Genomic DNA, 22,841 nt, shown 5'->3' with positions numbered 1-22,841 from the left:
ACCTTGTTGTATATAAAAAAAAACCAAAACAAAGACATTAAAGAAGTATATAGACTAGACATAATGAACAACATATTTTCACCGGTAACTTCTTTGAAAGGTACCAAGTTATTAGGTTGAGTACATCACCTCATGTCTTTGTATTGACATGCTATAAAATACTTTACAAAATTATAATAAGCTCCATCTTTTGTTATACTATAACATACTCATAAACATAAAGTGTCACAAAACGAAATGTCTCAAGTAAAGTGTCAACAATGCTTCATCTATACATTTTTTGTATCTCTTTGGTAGAAAATAATATTGCCATTAAGGAATTTATCTGATATTCCGCTAACATTTTCGATCAAGGGAAATTAATTACGAACTAGTTCATAACGATTTCAATAGCCGTTGGCCGTTGTAATGCTACGTGATTTGAGATCATGATGTGTTGAATATTCCGACCACATCTACTGCCATTCGGCAGTTCTGGTATTCATATGAAGTAAATCACGTATCTTCAAATATCGTATTGTAGTAAAAGTTAGGCTAACGGGTAACCCTTATAGAATCATTGAGGTTAATTAAAGACTAAATATAAATTTTATATAAAAACTAGCTTTCGCCTGTGAATCTATCTGCGTGGTATTATAAAAAATCAAAAGTGAGTAGCCTAGGTGTTCTTCCAGACTATCCTCTACATCTATGACAAATTTCATCAAAATCCGTTCAGCCGTTTCGACTACAAACTCTAACAAACATCCATCCATCTAAACTTGTAAACTTATACGTATATTATAAATGCGAATTTATAATATTAGTATAAGTAGATATAATTCAAATCCATGGAAATTTGAACAGCAACTACATTATAAAATCCAATTTATTTTTTCTACGTTTTATTGTCTGACTAGATTTTAAGTTTATTTCAAATTAAATGACTCTAACTTGATTAAAAGTTCAAAAACACTGGCTACATCTATTAAATTTAGACGTATAGGATGTTTAGTACATATCTCCGTAATGGCTCAACGGGTCTTACGGTTTGTAGAAAATAGTCTAGCAAAACACATTGGCAAATTGAGTTTTATTAATTCCACGCGAATTGACTCGCGGGCGATAGCTAGTACATACGTTGTTATAGAGCCTAGTTATTACACCATACTTGTGAGCGATATGTAGAACATTTATTAACACATAGCTCATGGAAACAATCTCAATTAATTTGGGTGTCGATACCATAAATAGACTAACCGTTGAGTTGGTTAACATTGTTTGTATAGCTGAATTACGCTAACTAAATTCATCGAACATGATACATTCAGATTTACAATTTACTAAAATATTTTAGAGATAACTTATAAAATAAGTATTTAATTCTCACTAATACAAATACGATAGTTTGTGTGGATGGAGAAGATTTTTTAAGACGTTAATCCAAAACGGATTCTGCAAGATTGCATTCGCAATCGATTAAAATACTTAGTAATTATCTCAATGTCCTTAAAATAAGTCTCTGAGTCGATTACTTATAACATCACATCTTACGCCCATAACACAGAGGGGTAGGCAGATACAACGGACCTAGTGTTAATACACATCTCTCGTATTACATACATATCTATACTAATATTATAAAGATGAATGATTTGTATTTTTGTACGTATTGAAATAACTCAAAAACTACTGAACCGATTTTAAATTTCTTGCACCATTCAAAAGCTATGTTATCAGTGAGTAGCATAGGCTGTTATTTTGCTTTTTTTTTCACACGTGGACGTAGTTGCAAGCAATAGCTTTTGATGTATATAGTGCTAGTTTCCTATACTTAACCTCATCTTATTGACCACTTAAACGAATGCAACAGTTTCCTTACATAGTATCTTAAATTAAGAGTATATTTTTGTTAAATATTAGAAAGAAGATATCATGTACGTGACATAAAAATCATGTAACAGCAAATACTATTTGGAGGTCCGCCAAGTTTCTATGCCCTGCGGTTAACAGAAATCAATTTTGGAATCATTCGCTTTTATCGATACGTTTTACTCCCTGTCACGTATTAAAGTTTAATATAATCAAGTTGCCTTTGAAATATATAATACAACAATAGAATTGTTAGAAGCGAATGAAATGAGCGCATGTTTTATATAGTGTAGATATTCAGAAAAATTTATTATCCACTAGCTTTTGTCCGCGACTCCGTCCGCGTGGAATTAAAAAAGACAAAAGTGAGTAGCCTATGTGTTCTTCCAGACTATCCTCTACATCTATACCAAATTTCATCGAAATCCGTTCAGCCGTTTAGGCTACAAACTCTAACAAACATCCATCCATCTAAACTTTCGCATTTAGTATGATTATAATATTAGTATGATATATCTTTATTCGCTTATTAATATACCTGTAGGCTTGATATTATAAAGAGGAAAGATTTACATGTTTAGTTGTGTTTGTAATTATTAAACTGAAAAACTGCTTGGCTTATTTAAAAAAAACCAACATTAGAAAGGTTAGGACTGAGTATTATAGGCTAAATTAATAGTACATGTTTTTTGTTATTAAAAAGATAGTGAACAATACAAAAAAATCTATAATAATAAATCTAGTATTAAAATCTTAAGAATATTGTTTATTTATTAATGATAATTCTAGTAATTGAGATAAATCTATACTAGTCTCCTTGTTAGCAGATATAATTAGGATAATATTCGTAGAAAATTCGGACAGCTAAACTTCGTTAATCCTTTCTAAGCAAAAGATAACGAGGGCAAAGATGGCGCGCGCTTAGCATTAAGTAGCTAGCGAAAACATATACATCACGTGGATTTATTTGTTAGACGAGGCTTATATAAAGTGTACTTTAGACGATAGTTTCTAGAAAATGAATTAAACGATTTTTTAATTCTCATAGTAACACAGTACTAGCAAATAGGTAAATAATTCGATACTTCTTGACATCAAGGATCATTGCAACTCTTGTATATAGACATATGCGATTAGGATTGATCCCGAAATGCGAGAAAAATTGTAATGTGTTTTACAAGCGATCGCAAACTTCGTTAACGGGAAATTAAAAAAAATAGCTTATTCAAAACATTCCCGTGCATCAAATACCTTGCCAGCCAAAGCGGTCGGCCGCGATTTGGACAGCGTGAAATTAAAAAAAAAAACTATAATTCATATCCAGTGAAAGTCTCGTCAAAATCGGAGACCGTTTCGGAGATAAAATAGGCGGGAAAATTAGCAAAAAATCGCCTAATGTTAATCATTCTTATGTGCAGAAGATTTATCTGCAATTTCAGACAAACCGCAGAACCTTTTCTGGCATTTAAATTATATTGTGAAAATTTATTTCCACTAGTTTTATCTTATTGGAAATATCTGATTGGGTCAATAATAACCTAGTTGGCAGCCGCATTATCTTGCATCATTTTAAGTTTAAATATAATATTTTCAATCATAACCTCAAAGCCCACATTTAACAAATTAACAGAGCAACAAAAAGGTTAAAATGGAATTCAACCTCTATAGAGTATCATAAAGGAAAACTGCTGCAAATAATCGTCGGCAATATATGTTATAATTCTTATTTCACTGAGTAAACTGGGCCATATGTTCTGCGAAGTGTTTTTATGTTCTGACGTAAAATATTTATTATAGCAATATTTTATTTTTCATAATATTCAAAATGTAATTGTGTTATACGTAAATGGAATACTATTGTAATTTTTTATAGTTTATGTAAGTAATATAGGACTGAGGAAACAATTCTTATAACAGGTATTTACAAAATTTATTTTACACTTTCCATGCCTCATTTATTTTAACGTATGAAATTGAACTCTTCAGAAGAGTCGGCGGCATTGAAAGCGTTTGATCGTATAAACAACTACCTGTTGCAGGTGACTTCGCCTGCGTGAATTTAAAAAATATAGCCTGTGTTACTCACTGATAACCTAGCTTTGAATGGTGAAAGAATTTTTGAAATTGACTTACTAGTTTTGTGTCATTTCAATACATACAAAAATCCAAAAATGCATATGTTTCCTCTTCATATTATTAGTATAGATAATGTATGAATCAATTAAAGTTACAATTAAACTGTACTTTTTATACACTGTGTAAGGTCGACAAAACATATTTTCGCGTACCAGATCGATGTATCGTTCTTTATTTTAGTCGGCATTCCCTTCTTAATCATATCACCTCTCACGCGATAATTAGGCCTACCAATACCGACGTTCCCCCCATATTCGTTGTTAAAGGTTTTCTTGTCCCATAAAATTCTTACCACATAATATTCCCATACCATGATAACATAGGTTAAATTTCTCTTATCATTGTCCCTTTCACACTTCAAGTTAATTACGATTATTTGAATTAAACCAGATGGAATGATATTTAACATAGTGCAACTAATGCGCGTTACAATTCAGTCTGCTAAGTGCTTTATAGTCTTGGAACGTGACCAAGCCGGCGCGCATATTTCACACGGAGCAGTATTGTTTCATGAAATTATGTGAAGAGGTGTGCGATTACCACTGTATAAATTTATTCCATAGAACCATTTTCGTATAAAATATACGTTGATGTCATTGTTATGTTTGTTTATAAGGTAAATATTACTTTAACGGATGTAATCAGATACACATGTGTACCAAAAGACTTTGCAATAGAGTTACATGTACACTACATATAAAGGACGGTGTATAGCATTTTTTTAAGAAGAATATATCTATTGCACACTAAGTACAACTACACCATGGTTGTCTTGGCTTCTTAACTAGGGTATCTGTTTTTAAGAAGCCAAAGCCTTCTCTTAAAAATGATACATTCATGTTTAGTGTGAAACAATAAAATAAACGAGATAAATCTAAACTATTATAATAAAGCGTAAACACACACTTCTTTGTTACCTAAGAGATCAGCAATTATAGCATATTTTTGAATAATTGTTTTTTTTTTAATAAAATGCCCTACACTTATGTCACGCTTTAGGCTATATATTTTCACGCCATTAAACTTAGGGGGTAAATATTTGGGATAAAAACCTTAACGTGGGAAAGATACCATAAGTTGCTGCCAACATCAAGGAAGCAAGATTGCCAAGTTTTGTCATGTCATGTCATTTTGACATTTGCAATTGACAATTTGACACATGTAAACAATAAAATAATTTTATGCTGATGAAATCGCACGGAAACAGTTAATGTAGGAAGAAAGGTTAAGAATGTACCTTTATAAGTTTGAAAACAAAAGAGCTAACGATTTATAAATTATACTAAAACAATACGTGAACCATTAAGACTGTACGTGTTATTAATTCAGCTAAATTTTCCAGCTTCGAATATTAAACTTTGCACCGTATTAAATCAGTGGTTTATTGTCAAACTATTTGGTGCGTCGCCAACTCGCCTGAATTAGAATAACTATATATCAGGGCCTAGAAAGGTTAGAGGTGGCGTAAATCTTTTAAACTTATTGTTCACTTTATCCGTGAATACGGCAGTTTCTTTGTGTTAGCGGTGCAACTAAAAATAAATTGTTTTCCTTGACTCTGTTTTCATTTTAGAAACTAAACTTATTGAACTTACTTTTTGTTTTTAACCGGTTTCCTAAAAGAAGGAGGTACTCAATTCGTCTGTATGTTTTTTTATAGTACTAGTCATAGTAATATTATAAATGGGAAAGTTTCGATGGATAGATGGATGTTTGTTAGCATTAGTAACCTTAACAGCTAAACATATTTCGATGAAATTTGGTATAGATATAGAAGATAGTCTGAAAGAAAACATAGTCTACTCACTTTTGTTTTTTTTTTCTACATCCACGCGATCTTAGTCGCGGGCGAAAGTTAGTTTTACATAAGGTCTAATATTAATTTGGTATTAATACGGTCAGATATATTAAAATCACTCTACTTTTACTAATATAATATGCATTTTTTTAAACAAGGCTGGATGGCTGACATTCCTCATTTCGCGAATTATCTTGCCTCGTATAGCAGCGCTGTAGAGCTGTCCTTAGCGCCGTTTCAAAACCCGTACAATTTAGGTTACTTCATTTAGCGAGTGATATCTTTATCAAAGGCCGACAACGTATCTGTATTTCTTTACTCTATCAGCATTACTATTCGTTTTCCTACTTCTTTTTAAAAATGAATCTAATGGTCTGATGGGATTGTTTATGAATCTAACATGATAATTCTTTATTTTTTTTTTGGATTCAAAAATAATAAATGCTAAAAACACATATGAATTATACTGTCATAAACAACAAAGCATAATAACCATTTTAAAGGTACAAATTTCTATTACAATAAAGCGTACAAAGAAAAAAAAAACAATCCATTTTACCGCAAAATAAAACGTTATAATTTTCAGTATAAAAACATGTTCGTGTATAAAGATTAAAAAAGCTTCTTCCCCACCTTTGAATAACTCCCTAACGGAAAGTATTTGCCAATCAAGTTGCCCTGGGGAGCCAAAAGCTTACAAAGTTCATAAAACATGACCTTTATTATGAAGCTTTAGGAAAAAAACATAAGGTAAAGATGTACTATGAAAATCTAGAAGTGGCACTATTTTAAAGTTTAAAAGACATTAGTTTGAGACAGACATTGTCGTAAGCCAAGATAAATTCAATGCAATTTAAGTCGAATGGCTATTTACATTGTGACATTTCTTCAGGATTGGTAATTTATTTTTTATATCAAGTATCAAGTATCAATTAGAGTTGACAAATATGAATGTAAAATTAAATACATTTGTACCTTAACATGCTTGTAATAAAAATGGTAACCGCATTATCTATACTAGTATAGTAAAGTGAAAACACACACTTCTTTGTTACCTAAGATATCAGCAATTACAGCATATTTTTGAATATTTCTTTTCAAAGCCCTACACTTACGTCACGATTTAGGCTATATATTTTCACGCTATTAAACTTAAGGGGTATATAAATTGGAAAAAAACCTTCACGTGAGAAAGGGATCATAAACTACAAGCTACCAACATAAAGGAAGCAAGGTTATTAATTTTGACATTTGCAATCTTAACATTTTTATAAATTCACGCGGATGACGCCGAACGAATATTGCAATTGTACGCTGCCATTTCTAGTATTTTATATCAATGGCGTAGCAACATTTTTCTAAACGCCGCATAACAGTATCGTCGGTCCCTGGGGATCTCTTAGGTGTTTCAGTTATGATGGGGTCCGTGGTAAGTTATAGTGAATTAGAATGGCAGCCGAGTTCCGAATGAAAAATTTAACAGAGCACTTTAGTAATGACTTTTAATACGCACCGCCTTATGAGAAAAGTTAAGCCTGCTCTTCGAAACGACTTTACCGTATTTTGGTAAAGGAATTATTCCAAAAATGTTCAAAATTTAATATAATCTTTTGATTAAGATATTGGTTTTGTTTGTACGCAATTCGTGTTTATTGTTTTACATTCCTACAATTTACTGTTATGTCAGATTTTAATCTAACAAACTAAACTCCAGCTCGACAAAAAGAATGTCTGGTATTGTAATATTTGGTACAAGACTGTGGCCCTGAACTCTGACACTAGTCGGTTCGTGACTACTTACTGCTTACAGTAGACATCAACCTTCTTTAATAAAATAGCATTAGAACGCGACTCCGTCCGCGTGGAATTAAAAAAAAAAACAAAAGAAAGTAGCCTTAAAGTCTGAAAGAACTATGCTTTACATCTATGCTAAATTTCATCAATATTGAAAGAACTCTTACAAACTCTATTATCTTACTAATATAGTAAATGCGTTTAGATGGATAGATGTTTGTCAGAGTTTGTAGCCTAAACAGCTGAACGGATCTCGATAAAATTTGGCATAGATGTAGCGGAGAGTCTGGAAGAACACAAGTTTCGCACATTTCGCAATTTTCGCTAACACATAGGCTATTCTCTTTTGTTTTTTTTTTTAATTCCACACGGACATGGTCGCGGGATAAAGTTAGTTTATAATATTAGTAAGATATAAACGATCATCTCTCAGCAATGGAATGATACAAGCTCTTATTTATGTGCATCACAATACAATTAAATTCACGTCGCAATTTCCTTTCATTTCAAAGTACTCGCAACTTTAAAAAGCGTATTATATTTTTTGCTTCGTTCATGGTTTTGACGTCCTTTGCTAATCCTGTAGGAGAATAGTTAATTACTGCGGCAAAGCAAACTTCCTTTATAATTAAAATCTTTGGTTTTATCAAAACAAGACGTGTAAATTAAAAAAGAACAAATGAGTATTTACAGTTGTAAAAATAAATGGCAAAAATCATTAATATCCAATTATATTCTACATTGAAATCGTAAATTTAAAAAAGGTCGTTAATAAAAATTGTCTAGGAAATGTATGAAATGGCCAGAAGTAAAAAACCTATGGTCTACTACACGTGAAAAAGTATTTAGTGCACTTCGGTCGTTTTTTATTTTACTTTTTACTGCAATTGATGATATAGGCTTTGTTTTAATGGCTTTAGCCAGTTTATAATTTACAAAAAAATGTTCAACATGAAGTTTTTATATCTTTGAATTTGTCTATTTAAAGGCGTCTAAAGAAATAATAAGATTGATGTTTACGATTATTAGAGCAGTACTCTATTTTTTTATTGATATTTATAATATAAATACCTTTTTACAAATGTCTATTAAAAAGGATGTTAGTGATAAATATTTATTAGATGTCCAACAAAAGATATTTCGATTAAAAGTATATATAGTTCCGTAACAACGCTTTGTGCAAGGAAAAAAGGACGGTTATCTCTATAAATATAATTCATTCTACACACGAAAGCCATAAAATATTAGTTACGATAACAGTTACGTTACCGTTGGGGATTATCATGGTTAATGCGAGGAAAGGAGGAAATTTTATACGAGTAATACGTGAATTAAAAATCTACACATTTAACAATTGGAGTGGCTGTACCAGCTAACTATATGTGCTGACAGCTCGGACCTTAGGAGCTAGAGGTGACTAGGCCATAGTTAACCATACTGACCAAGTAAGGTTTGTTTGAATTTCTTTGTCGATGTAGTTTTCACCGTGACGTTTTCCTTGTTTTCCTATGCAATTAGAAAATTTAAAATAACGGGGATCGAAGTTGGATGTATTGATTATAATCAGGGCCGGTAACGCTTAACAACCGCGCGTAGTATCCAAAAATTATGTTTTTGTCCGCCGGTCTGCGTTTATTTATTTTTAATCATTTAATAGAAGGTAGTTGATGTATTCGTAGATGTTACACGTTTTTTTTTTAATAAATGCTGACGAAATCTCGAGCATACGCTAGTATATTTGTGATTCATAAATTTCAGAAACGTTTCCATTTGAAGTGAAATAACAGACTAAATTCCGTTTCAAAATACTGAAATGCTAAGTAATTGGGCACACTCATTGACCAAAAGACCACAGATAAAACACCGTAAACAGAACGGTAAATTAACGTTTGACGGTGTTTTGGGAACACGCTTTTATTCCTTGTAAGCTTCCGAAATGTTTTTTCGGTAGACTTTTTTTTACTGTCACTACATTCGCTTTGTCTTCGCGTTCATTATTATTTTTGTATGAAATAATAGTGTTTAGTTTATCGTCTACTAAATAGTCCAATCCAAAGAATCCTGAACAGTGTCTCAAGAAATAGCGCCTTTTCTTAAATGGTCTTTTGTTTCAGAAGATATTGGAAATCAGAACTATATATATAAAAAGGTTAAAATAAATACAAAACATTTTGAAAAATGTAAAAAGATAAAGTAAAACTAGCATTTAACGATACTAAAATGGATTATCTCGTTAATAATACTTGGCTAGCCGGTTTCTGACGTAATATGAAATACGGCCTCATTAAGTTGGTATTCTAAGATGTAATCTGGAATAGTTGGTCGTTTGCTTGCTGTTTTACAAAAAATGTTTCTTTATTTCTTTAACATATCTGTTACTTTTATAGTCTATGGTATTTAAGTTGAATGAATTTGTTGACTAGATTTTTGTACTACTCCGATACTACTACGATTTTTAGTTTAACACCGGCATGTAATAAGCGTTTTTTTTTTAAATAAAACACTAATTATTAATTGAAAAATAATACACATTTCATTCAAAGTATTGGCCGTTGTTTTCTGCACATTTTGACCACCTTTCTGGCAATTTGTGTATACCACGCCAATAAAATTGTTCGTCTTTTAAAGCAAACCAACTAGACAGCCAACTTTCGACCTCCTCGTAGGAATCAAAGTGTTGCTCAGCCAATGCGTGTCTATAACTCTATTCCACGTTTCAAAATAAAAGTATGGGAGGGATTAAAATCACTAATGGTTACATTTTAGTTGACCTGCCTTTCGCTTGGTTAAACTTCCAGTCTAACATTAAAGAAAATAAGACAATAGGGTGACATAAATGCAAATTTTAACGTTATTATTATCAGATATTTTCAAGAGCAAAATTCTTCCTTAACTAAAACAAGCGGTAAGTATCAAAACTGAAACGGTTTACAGTTTGAGAGCCGTTTAATTATGGCTCGCGTTTATCCCTCGAAAGTTGCGTTTTAGACTTAAAGTGTTTTCTATTATACAGCGAGAGGATTCTCGGGAAGCACTTTATGTTGAGCCCATTAAGTTTGTTGTTACGCCTTGCTCGCAAATGAACTGAACAAGATATCTTTATACTTTTATAAATTGTTTTAACTCGAGTCTAAGTACACGACATAAAATATAATGATATAAGTTGTGTTCTATGAAAGTTGTGGTTTTTTACGAGAATCGTACGAGCGGATGACGTAAAATGTATAGGGAAAGAACTTTATTTTTCTTATATTTTATCATCTTAGCTAAAATCCGTTATTAATTAAAGATTGTAAAACATTTTTTTACATTATCTATCGTAGATATACCTTCTAACTTATAAAATGCAAAATAATTCGTTATTGGTACGCAATTTCTAACAAAGTAGACAGTAAATTAGGAAATTAAATCAAAACAAAAGCAATACGCAGTCGTTTAAACTAAAGAAGTCCCTTACACTTAATAAACTACACATAACGTAGGAAAACTTTTATACTACAAGATGAAGTAAGTTTAAACACAGTAATACCTAATTCGCTAAAATTGACATCTGTTTTTGCAGATGAATTACTTACCTTCAAAGCGTGCGCACACCTTTCACTTAACTATCGCACATTTGTTGTGCGATTGTCCATTGTTACGCAGACAATTCAACTGTTTAGTTGCACAACTAAAAATCGAGTAGTTTGCGCACCTCCAACTAAGCTCACAGGAATCAGAGCTATACTAAACAGTTGTGCGATGGTTTAGTTTCAGGTGTGCGCACGCTTTAAACATCAGTCATATCTAATTTCACTCTCTTTTACGCTATTTACACAATAAATCCATACATTTTCGTTATATTCAGTGAAGAGTTGAATTGTCATATATCTAAGTAAGAAATCAAAGCTTATTCAAATCCTCTTCGTGAGCGATTTGCCCCGTATAAATGAGGGATACGGCGGCCAAATGCGGATATAGCGAATTCACTTCATCTGATCTGTGACGAATTGAGATATGATTTCTATTTGTGAGTTTTATTCATATTTTCTTTGTGACCGACTTTATATAAAAGACATTTTGATGAAGATGCAGAAACCTTTCAATATTGCCGTCGAAGATTTTTTTAAGGATTTTCATATTTGAAGAATAAAATATTTACATACGTATTCTGTTCGGATTTAAATTTGGGACTTCTTTTGGATATCGGACCGTTTTTCATAGAGACATGTTATTTTATTGCCGCGTAGGATTAAATTTAAATTAAGTATTGGATTTATTAACACCAAATGAAAATGACATGATCAAGAAGGGAATGATAACTGTATAGTACATAGGCCACATTTTTTAATTTCCCGCGGGTAAAGTCGCCGGTAACAGCTATCTAATATAAAATACTAGCTTTCGCTCGCGACTCCGTCCATATGGAATAAAAAAAAACAAAAATGAGTAGCCTATGTGTTCTTCCAGACTATCCTTTACGTCTATGCCAAATTTCATCGAGATCTGTTTATCCGTTTAGGCTACAAACTCTTACAATCATGCATCCATCTAAACTTTTATGATGTTAGTCAGAAGTGTGATAAGATAAAGCTGAACAATGCTAGGACGCAATACTCTTTTGTATATAAATACAAAGATATTTGATTGAGCAGAATCTAATCCGCCTAAAATAGATCGAATTTAAGGTTAGTTCTCTCGGGGACACTTATAAAGAGCTTAGGTAGAGCTACTTAAGTAAAGATCCAACTTACAGTTCGTTAGACTTATAAAAGCCTTAGAACTAATCAGTGACCTTTAGACAAAGACATATTCTTATTCAATTCAATTCTATTATAGTGGAAAATAACAAATGAACATAGATTTTTTCCTTTGAAGACGGACATTGATTTATGAAAAAGCATACCTGATGCACACATAAAATTATTAAGATAGCATTTTTGCTCTTTCCTTAAACTTAACAATAGACAACCACTTTTTGTTAGAAAATGGGACAAACATGCGATGATCTACGACACCCATGGACATTTGGACCAGAGGAACTACAGATGTGTTGCCTTTGAATAAATACGCTCGCTTCTTGAAGGATCTTAAATCATATTGGTTTGGAAATACGATTACGATTGTTTAGGTTTGGAAATGCCACGATAGAAAGGTTTCCATCGTGGTAAATTGTAGACTTCCAAAATTTCGTTCCAAAATAGTATACTTACAACACGACTGTGCGAGATTTCTTTAATAAAGACGTAAGGCTTACTTCGAAGTTCCATTTTCTGATCATATTAATTAAATTAAATCTTGTTTCCTAGTCCATATCCGATTATTTCTGATTTGATCGCATCGATTAGCCATTCCATTGGATGCTAGAAGGTGCAGTGAAATGGTTCATTCCATACGATTGCACTCCGCTTCAGTTCTCTATATTACGGTCCGTTTCAACTACAAAAAATAATGAATGACTAATAACGATTTACCTTTTTTTGTTGTAAAATCTAGAAATTTAAATATTAAAAAAAATAGTTAAAAACATATTAACTAGTTTTTTTTTTTTTTTTTTATAATATAAGATGGCAAACGAGCAAGCGGCCACCTCAACCCACCGAAATGGAAAGCGACCGTTGCCCATAAACATCCGCAATTGTAGATGTGTTGCCTATCCTTAATTGACGGAGGAGGAGACGCACACAAAGAGGACATTTCCCCTTCCTATGCGTCTCCTCCACCGTCAAATCCACTTTTCCATGCCATCCTTTCCTCTTAAGAAAAGGGTGGAAAGGGAAAGAGACTAAAATTAGGCCTCCGGCACCACACTCATCAGACGAAACGCGGAATTACTTCCACTTCACGCCTGTTTTCTGTGTGGTCGTGGTATTGCACCGGGCGAGCCGGCCAATTCGTGCGAAGATGTTAAAGCGGGCTCTACCACTGTTGAAGTTCTATTTCTTGTATTAACAGTTTTAGTAATAAGTAAAAATATTTATTCCTAGCCTCACTTTCCTCAGACATTAAATCTATAAAGTGCTTTAAAATGTATTTCAGAAATTATACTCGTCTAACAATGTATAAAACACAAATAAAATTTCCCGATCCACTTTCAGAGCCTAAACAAATGTCACGCCTCGATTACAAGTAAATATCCTTGGCAAGGCAAATGGCGCTTTGTGCCAAAATTGTCACTTTATTTTCTCTATGGTTTTTTGTTAAGACAGAATGACAAGCTTTGATCAATTAATTACTGCGAATAAACATGCTTACCTTTTTTAAATTCGAATAAACTTTTTTTAAACCTAAAACAGAAAATTATACTTTAAACTAAGTGGATGGTGCCATACCATCTATTTTATTGCTTGTCCCTACATCAAAGTCTTGCAGTCAACCATTAAAACATTAAATACGCAACAGAGTCTCAAATTACAAAACCACGTTTGAACTCCAAATTCTATTAAAACAATCGACGTCTATCAGATTGTAAGCAGCGCTAATGAAGCGAAATGTTCAAGATTCGTTTCAACATTTCGCCTTCACTAAGGCAGAATCCTATACCTGTTTGATCAGGTAGGTAGTCTTAACAATGTAATTTTGAGAAAAAGATCCTAATATCACAGTTATATGTTACGATCTTTTCTTAAAATGTTTATCAGAGATTATTTTTATGTAATTCGCTTAATCGTTTCTAATAACTTGCCTAAGTCTGGTAAACTTTAAATGTATGTAATCGATATCGAAGTACACTTGAAAATGAGCGTAAGATAAAGAAAAGCGTGTAAATTGTTTACTTTTTACTAGTGTCAGTGAGTTTTGGCATACACTCTCCTTTCCGAAGCCAAAAATCATTAGACACGTTTTATTTTCCTGTTTCATTGAACTCAATTGTTTTTTTTTTCGTAGTGTTAACAAAATAGATAAATTATATTCAAATTTTGTTAAGATTTTACAATGTAATGTTTAGTATTTAACGCTAGCTAGTAAATCTCAATCAAGTCACTTATGGCCGGACATTGAGACATTTCATTAACAGTGTATAAAAAAACACTCTTTAAATTCCATTACCGTTGAAATCGATGATTGTATAATTGTGGTCCTTACGTGTTTAAAATACGTTCCGTATTCGGCCTTTACTGACCTACTATTGAATTTCATAAGGTCATGTACACTATCAATTTTCAAATGTAAATCGAACACGTTCGGTTGTTTATTTCGAAATGTAGGTAACATGTGAATTGATATGAAGAACTCTACTCTCCTGTGAAGAAATACGTCCATTTGTGTACATATGTACATATGCGCTACGTTTTGTATGGTATGTAAACTAGACTGGAGAGCCAATTACGACTAACAAGGTATTCCATCAACTCGGAGCTGACAGGGAATCTGCATCTTAATTCTTTACTTAGAATTGATGTTAGGTTCTATTCATCTATATAAAGTTACCATTAAAATGTAATAACAATAATTTTTCTCGTGACCTTATCTATGCGGAATTTAAAAAAAAGGCCTATGAATCTCACTGATAATTTAGCTTTATTATGGGTAAAGAAGGGTTTAGTAGTTTTTGAGTTAACGTTAGATATTTATTAATAAATCTCTACTTTTATTAATAATAGTAGATTATTTTGTTTTTATTAATTTCGTTGTAGTACATTTAAATTATACCTGCTGCACTCAGAGTCATTACGGAATACTTAAAGACTTTGAGTAATAAATGATGTACAAAATTTTGTTTTGAAAACGTTTACATGTTCACAAATGGGTATTAATTTTAAGCTATAAAAAGTCTCCATGGAAGTCGTTGAATACTACATTTAAAAAATAACTTTATCTTTACATGAAACTGATTATTTTTTTAATTAAATTATGAAAAGATTAAACTAACATTCACAGAAATAAATTATCGACTATATTATTTTTTTTAGGTTAAGTTTGAACTAATTTTGATTAACGCCGACGGAATAACAAACATTTTGGACAACATCCAAAAATTAGTCAACCGCCAATTTGTCATTCTACGAAAGCAATTTGTATACCAAAGTCTAAATATTTTACGAAAGTTGTAATTTACAGAAACTACTCCTTTTGCGATTACTTTGCGATATGGAACATGAGTTTTTTAATGAAATCGTATTTTTAAAACAAAACTGCAATTTATGAAAAATGTTTCGTTCTCTATGCGAATAATTCTCCGACGGGATTATTTTTACAGGCAAATACTTTTTCATTTTTAGATGGATAATACAGTAGTGGGTTTAAAATCTTTACTATCACTTTAAAGTCGTGAAATGATCATAAAAGAGCCATTTATCACAGATTTAGTGTATTAAATTTATCATGAAGTTGTTCAATAAATATTCAAATACTAGTAATCGCCCGCGATGCTATCTGAGTGGTAAAAAAAAAGCAAATAGCCCATGTGCTCTTCCAAAATATCCTCTACATCTATGCCAAATTTCATTGAGATGCGTTCAGCAGTTTTGGCTTTAAACTTTAATAAATGTACATCCATCCATTCAACTAACTTTCGCATTTATGACATTAGAAAGATTGAGGCAAATAATAAAGCTTATTTCATTAAGAAAGTTTTATTAACTAGGTAGGTTAGTTATGAAAATGACTTATGACGTCAGAAGTTTGTTACAAAAAAAAACAGTTTAAATAGGACCTTTTAATAACGCAACATTAAACGGCTAACAGACTACGAAGGACATTCTATTAGAGTGTCCGCATGCGCTGCTCAAACTTTTAAACTGAATTATCTCCACGCAAATTTTTGCCACGGAAACAAGTTTGTTAAAATTATAACGTTATTTTTCACTGTAAAATAATTATAAATTAGCGTTCACGTTCGCTCTATTTAGATTTATTAAACTGAATTAAATATTGATTCATCATACTAATATTATAAATGCGAATGTTTAGATGGAAGGATGTTTGTTAGAGTTTGTAGTCTAAACGACTGAACGGAAATCGATCGATGAAATTTGACACAAATGTAGAACATAAAAGAACACATTGACTACTTACTTAATCTAGTAATGAAATGAATGGAAACTTCAGAAACCCGCATTAGTCTATAAAGTAGCAAGTTACGCGTTTCATACACATCTAAGGTTATAAAGCGTAACAAGATCAGAATGAAACTATTTCCTCACCGCGTTACTTAATGCCGGTCGTAAAGTCAGATGATAACTCCCAGGGCGGCGCTTCGTGTTCCATTTAAAAAGAAATACAAGACGTCTCCTCTTTTGTATTACTGGAGAATCGTGACAATTTTGCAACTCTTGTTTTGCGTTTGCAATGCAATGTCGCATTTCAATGGTTAAAGTCTGCTGGAAATGTTTAGCGTTCCGATCTCTTCTAGTTGGAAATGTTTAACATACACGAAAAATATTGTTTAGTGAGTGTTTAATTTACAAGTTATATTTTATATAATACTTGGATATATATATTTTGGTAAAGTGACTTCATGCTTTTTGAATGAATTTTAACCTTATGAGGTATTGTTTAACGCCCTTTTTTGCTCAATCCTCTTACTTTCGTTAAGGACTGATTAAAAGCTATGCAGGTTTTTCGTATTTTATCAAGAAATATCATTTGTCAGAGTCGGTGTTAACGTCTAAAAACTCAATAAAACGAACATCGAATCATAAAAATAACTAAAACACTGATGAATTAAGAATTTCAGATAATTGAAATTTAAAACGTATTAATTTCTTCGACAAAATAAACGTGTTTACAAACAAAAACAATTTTAACATCGCAAATTCCATTCTGCCTATAAATCGTAACATTTCTTTACCAACAATACTATAAGAACGGTATAAAAACAAATCCTAAATATAAATCTATTCCGGGGCCATATATGAAAAGCGTTCACGTTTAAGTAGAAATTCCTATCCCTACAATACAAAACACATCGGATTTCTGATTGAATTTCCGTTCCAAATGATTTACTCGGCATAAATAGGGGATTCAACGTCCGAATGCGGACATTGCAAGTTTCTTTCAACTCAGCTGTGACGAATGGTTATATGAATTTTGTTTGTCCGCATTTTCCCTTTGTCCCTTATCAAGTGTTTTAAAGCAGGTACATGTTAACGAGATTTGTTTAAAACTTGTATGTGAGTGGATCACGTTTTGATCGTTTGAACTTTGTTAGCTTATGGTTGTCGGTTTAATTTAATAAGGTAAGGTCATGGGTTAATTTGTATAATTTACAATTTCGTTATTTCTGAAAAATGTGCAAATATTTATCAAAGTATTGATGGATTTTGTGAAAGAGTATAAGAATAAGAAGGTATAGGATAGCTGATAGATATGTATAGAAAAAGTACATGCTGTGCACAGTAGAGGAAAATGTAGAGAGTAGATGGTGAAAATTGAAAAATAATTTTATTTTCGTTTTTGGTAACGGTTGATGTAAATAACTGGAATTAATTGATAACCACAAAGTGACATTAATTAAACAACTAATGAGTACAGAGTTTTGTGGGGAAAATGCGTAATTAGTGCATTGTGACATGAATTAGTGTACGTCAGAGAAATTTACGAGTACACTGTTCAATCATATTGTTTACTTCTTCTTTCTTTCTACAAAATGAGAGATAGCAACACTTATTTTGCACTTGTAATCCCAAGTGTTACTTCTCGGGAGTTTTAGTCACGTATCTACATCCTATCTGAAGTCCTGCTATCATGACTTTCACGTCACACTTAGCTACAAAATTTGACGTGGAATGGCTACTTAGTATAGTATAAAAATGGTACTATTTTAAATTAAACAAGGAAACACAGTCCTATTCATTTTGATCCCTTTGTTACTTTAGAACTAGTGCTCCAGGAAGTTGTCGACTGTCCACTGGTACATATATCTGTCTCGCTCTATCCTGTTGACCCCAGGAAAATTATAGAGTACATTTTTACTTGTACTTTACACCCGCATTATGTAGTATTAATTAATTCGTTACACGAGAACGGTCGTCCGTTGTCGCAGTTCATTAACAGTGTTATAAAAATGTATAATTAAATAGCATGTATCTTATCGTTGGTCATCATATTTTTTTTTATTCTACTGACTCCGGAAGTTAACATTTTTCGCGCGTATATAAGTTTTAATGTATGTGGTTTATGTAAAATTCCTTTACGATCTCATACATTCTAAACGACTAGACCGATTTTAAGACGTCATTCGATTTGCCTTCTTTACGTGATTTTTATAGTTATTCGGGTTTTCAAATAACTAATGTTATTTATAATTTATAAAACATTTCGTCTTTGAAATTATATTTTTTTTCATGTACTCCTATTTTCTTACAAAGTATATAAGTCCGGATTTCACCAGAGGCTAATCAAGTTTGAAATGTGACAAGGGTTGAGCCGCGCTCGCTACATGCGGTTCGTAATAAGGAATCTCTCACTATCACGCCGGATTTTAGGCTTGAACCATAGCGGAAACTCTAACATAATTTTCTAACATTTCATAATTATCAATGAAAAGTAAATTCTCTTATAATGTTTTGTAACTTTAAGCATTAAGATTGATTGATTGCTACAAAAGTAGAAGACGATCGTAATTATGGATGGATTGTGTGAAAGAGATATGTTTAAAATGGGAGAGAATTCAGATCTGACGGCTGATAGAGATGTATTGAAGAGAAACATATTGAGCCAAAAATCCTGGACAAGGACTAGTTGATGATAAAGCAAGTATTTCTCAGTATTTATTCAAATACTCATCCTTGTTCTAACCAAAGTTTGTCGAATCTAGATTTATAAGGCAATGTTACAGTTTGCGCGCGCATTCGTAACCTTAAACGTATTCACCACAGGATTGCTAAAAGAAATAAATCAGATTTTGTTAGTCTCTTCTCAATTCCTCTACGGTGTAGACGTGTTTTAACTAAAACGAATAAAAAAGTTTATCGGTGAAATGTAGATATTGTTTTGTTTTTAATTTAAAACAAGTGAAGAATGTGGTTTTATGTGAAGTTTGTTTGTGGATGTAGGATGTTATTTACTGATAAAACAAGTGAGTTTATAACTTAATAATTTGTTTGTAAAAAAAAAAATTAAAAATGCCATAAGGATTTGTGTGTTAAGACGTAAATGCTTAATAAATATTTTTGTTCTTACTTTTACTTATTGTAATTGGAACATTGCGTGCGCGCTAAATTAATTACTTTTTCTTTTCGTGTTACTTTATCGTGTGGCTTTCTTACATTGGTAAATAAATATTAAATGTTTTTATGAAGAATAAATTATTAGTAAATGTTTATGCTAAACTGTATTGTAAAGAGGCGATTAAATTAGGAAACGCAGTGACCGGAATTGAGACTTTTTTGAAAGGTACCAATTACATTAGCTTGTACAAAAAATTACGTTTTTCGAATTTTTATTTTCCAACAGCACTTTCTGGAATTAGGGACGGGTTTGTGGGTATAACATCATTCCTTGTCAATTTTGGGTCTCAATAAAATGGACGAAATACGGATAACGATTGTAATGTTTGGATTAAAATCTACGAGTACGTGCGTTGTGAAAATCGCAAATAATATTATTTTGATCCATAGTAATTGTTCAAAGATTTTACACAATTAAAAATATTAATTTTTATTTTGTAGACATAATTAGCTTTTGTCCACGACATTGTCCGCGCGGTAATTAAAAAAGATACGTAACAAACGTAAATCCATCCATCTATCTCATTTTATTAAATTCTCATTAAAAGATTGCTACTTAGTAAAATGCTATAATTCAATCGATACTGTTTTGTTTACATTTAAATAAAAGGCAGAAAAGGATTATATTACAACATGCGAATTTAAAATAATAACGAATGTGGTTTTTGTTGTACTGCAATTTGTTTTAACTCCACACCGGCTATTCAATTAAGTGTTGTTTGTTGGGGATTTTGTAAGCCAAAATTGAAATTTTTATATGTAGCATAAAATTGTATGAATACCATAAAATGTTGCGGTTTATTTGCGTAAGAAATAAAGGCAAATAATGTGTATAGTCAAACAAATATATCTGGCACAGAGGGGGCGCTGCTATCGCGGTTAGTTCTATCAGAAAATGTAAAAACTACGCGGACATGAAAGTATGACACTATACAGTACGAAAAGGATCTTGTGATGCTTTATAACATTGACAGGGGGCGCTGGGGAACTGTCATAATTTAGTTTGACTTCTGTCGAATATCTTTGTCCGTCTATAATCATATATATAATTCAAATATTGAAACGAACACGATATTTATAATCTTGGTTAATAAAATAATAATCTATATTTTAAGATTTTGTCGTAGACAGTATATAGATACATCTTATGGAGAATTTTTGACATTGATAAAGGGGCGCCTGATAGTTTTTAGAGTTACCAGTAAGTAAAAAATCCCAACTTTTTTCGAAATTCTCCTATGTTGAAAAAACCAAACTGTATTCTAATTCTTTTAGAAATTGAATTTTGAAATTATAAAAATGGCGACATTCTCCTTCAGATGCCGCTCCCTCATTGGTCAAAATTGAGCTTTAAAGATGACAATGTTAGTTAACAAAATTGCCAACTGCCATATGATTCTTGTAGGTTTATGTTATCTGCCCATTATTAATTTAAAATTATTTATTCTGATAATTTATGAGTTAAAAAATATAAAACGCACAAATCTATGTAATCTATCTATCTTTCTATGGTCTATATACCTTTAGTACGGATTCCAACTTTGGAGAGCTTCAATTTAAGTTACTATCTAAGTTACTTGATACTAGCTGAGCATGCTTGGCGCTTAGCCACCTTCCAAGCTTGTATAAGGTATCTTTAAACCCGGTTTAGTTTTGCTAAGAAAAACACTTATAAAATAACTTTCTAAAAAGTACTATTATATTATAATAGAAGTACTCTATACTAGAGTTCGAATAGAGAAACAAAAATATATCCGTTAGGTTTTTAAATCAGTAAATAAAAAAGGTTTTATTTATAGGAAAGTTTTGTACTGATCTTTTATAATAATGTTTAATGTTTAGAATGCCACAGCATCCTTTAGTAAATAGGTTATATTTAATATTAAATTTAAAATACGGGTTTCATCGAAATTGTAACAGGCCGCTAACAAATTCCTAGAACATGAAATCAACTGTCTATCGGTGCTTTAAAAAAAACGATAAAATTTTGGACAACGCTTTCAGAGTTAGCTAAAATTTATTCTATAAGTAAAGTGCAACAAAATGTAAACAAATTTCATATCAACATATTCGAAAATCTCTTTGAAGGGTAAACTAGTATTGCGGGTTCGAACCGTGGATGTAATTCAATGAATTTGAAAGCGTCAAAAAGCGGGAATAATCTAAATAAGTAAAGAATAATTAATGACGCATCAACTAATTTTACAAAGGTAGATGTTTTAATTTTAATTAATTTTACTCTTTAGAATTACCAATAGGATATTATTATAATTGGAAATTTTAATGCTAACAACATTACTTTTAAAACTCATGTTAATAAATTATGCGAAAGAACAAATAAGAAGCTTGGACTCAAAATATTTGGGTAATGTTAATGCAAATTATGAAAGTATTTTAACGCATTGAAAGTTTAAATTTACTTGAATATAAAAACGCAGAATTAAGTTCTTACAATTACTCCTTTTTATAAGTTAAAAGCTCTTCCGGGAACATAAAACTTAAAGAAAAAAAATTGATTCATAAGAATCCTTTAAAGTTCACTTCAAAATCCAATCTTGATAAATGCATACAACCGAAGTAAACGCCTTAGATTTATTTTAAAGATCTCTAGAAAATTTCCGGAAAATAACCCTCGCTTTTATGCTCTTTATATATATTTAGACGGCAATACCATTTTGTATTTACCATTGGTTTTTTAAATTCCAAAGAAATTTGATATAAAAAAATGTTAAAAATCTTAAATACATTGACAAAATAGTATTGCTTTTGCCTAAGATTCTTCATTGCTTTAAATCATAATTAAAATATTTTATTAAAATATGTATTTTTTTAACTAATCCTTACTAGTCTTTTTTTAAAATTCAAATTAAGAGATGCATGTTTCATAAAGGCGGACTAGTCCAAACTCTCTTTGCATAATGCTTCCAGCATCTGTTTTCAGTGTAAAAGGTCCACTTTATAGTGTTCGTGTCGCTTCTGCCCACTATATTTTTAAGAATCAACTTGCTTTCTTCCGCGACGGCTTCCGCATGGAATTAAAAAAAATTGCATATGTTTTGTTCCAGACTGTCCTCTACATCTATGCCAAATTTCATCGACATCCGTTTAGC

The 22,841-nt window shown here is 31.6% G+C and overlaps 1 protein-coding gene across 2 annotated transcripts in view; it reads left to right on the top strand.

The window, feature by feature from the left end:
• The window catches only part of LOC106108967 (connectin-like), a 119,205-nt gene that overhangs the window by 91,013 nt on the left and 5,351 nt on the right, over positions 1 to 22,841 (top strand). The window contains exon 1 of one of the 2 annotated variants that reach the window (XM_013290340.1): positions 19,528 to 19,580. The exons of the other annotated variant lie outside the window; for it this stretch is intronic. The gene's annotated coding sequence lies outside the window, so the exon portion shown is untranslated. Of the gene's footprint in view, positions 1 to 19,527; positions 19,581 to 22,841 lie in introns of those variants that run through there. 2 annotated transcript variants of the gene reach the window in all.

Source organism: Papilio polytes, unplaced genomic scaffold (genome assembly GCF_000836215.1).
Source record: "Papilio polytes unplaced genomic scaffold, Ppol_1.0 DF821400.1, whole genome shotgun sequence".
Lineage (NCBI taxonomy): Eukaryota > Metazoa > Arthropoda > Insecta > Lepidoptera > Papilionidae > Papilio > Papilio polytes.
The sequence above is the reverse complement of the archived record's forward strand: the minus strand, read 5'-3'. Positions and strand labels throughout refer to the sequence as shown.